The sequence below is a fragment of the Bison bison genome, unplaced genomic scaffold, assembly GCF_000754665.1.
Source record: "Bison bison bison isolate TAMUID 2011002044 unplaced genomic scaffold, Bison_UMD1.0 scf7180017833698, whole genome shotgun sequence".
Taxonomy (NCBI): domain Eukaryota; kingdom Metazoa; phylum Chordata; class Mammalia; order Artiodactyla; family Bovidae; genus Bison; species Bison bison.
Window position 1 is genome coordinate 17,016 of NW_011472119.1, and position 722 is coordinate 17,737.

Consider the following 722-nt stretch of genomic DNA (forward strand, 5'->3'; position numbering starts at 1 on the left):
GGCAACTCGTTTCTTGCATGATATTCTACATGTTTCAATGTCACTCTCCCAAATCTTCCCACCCTCTCCCTCTCCCACAGAGTCCATAAGACTGTTCTATACATCAGTGTCTCTTTTGCTGTCTCGTACACCAGGTTATTGTTACCATCTTTCTGATGATGGTTGGTTTGATATTTGACAGCCAGATGCCAAGTGGATTATTGATTCATTGGAACAGCTGGATTGCCACAATTGACTTTCTGTCTTCAGGCTACTAAAATAGTGTGTTTGGGGGAGATGAAAAAAAAAATTAGAAACACTAGTCTGTGTAACTTAACAGGTTTAATTTAAGCTAACTACATTAAGATACTTGATGTGCAGTGACAATAGGGTAGGTTAATGGGAGAAATATTGAGTACTGGGACTTAGATGTTTTGAATGAATCTCTGAAATTCAATTAACTGGTCCAGATAGCATCTCAAATGCTGTTGGTGTTGGGAGGGTTCAAGTTAAACAGTACTGATGAGGAATTCCAATGAGCTATGTTTGCAGTGAATTCTTAATAAGAGGGGAAGAATAAAGGGGAGGACACATGTGACCTACGACCAAGTTCCAGTTCAGATGCTTATGATTTTTCATGTGACCTCTCATGATTTTTCAGAGGGATGAATTAGACAATGTGGGTAAAATCATTGAGGATTGTATTCCACAGGTGGTAGGTTCTCAGCAAGTGTTCTTTTCCT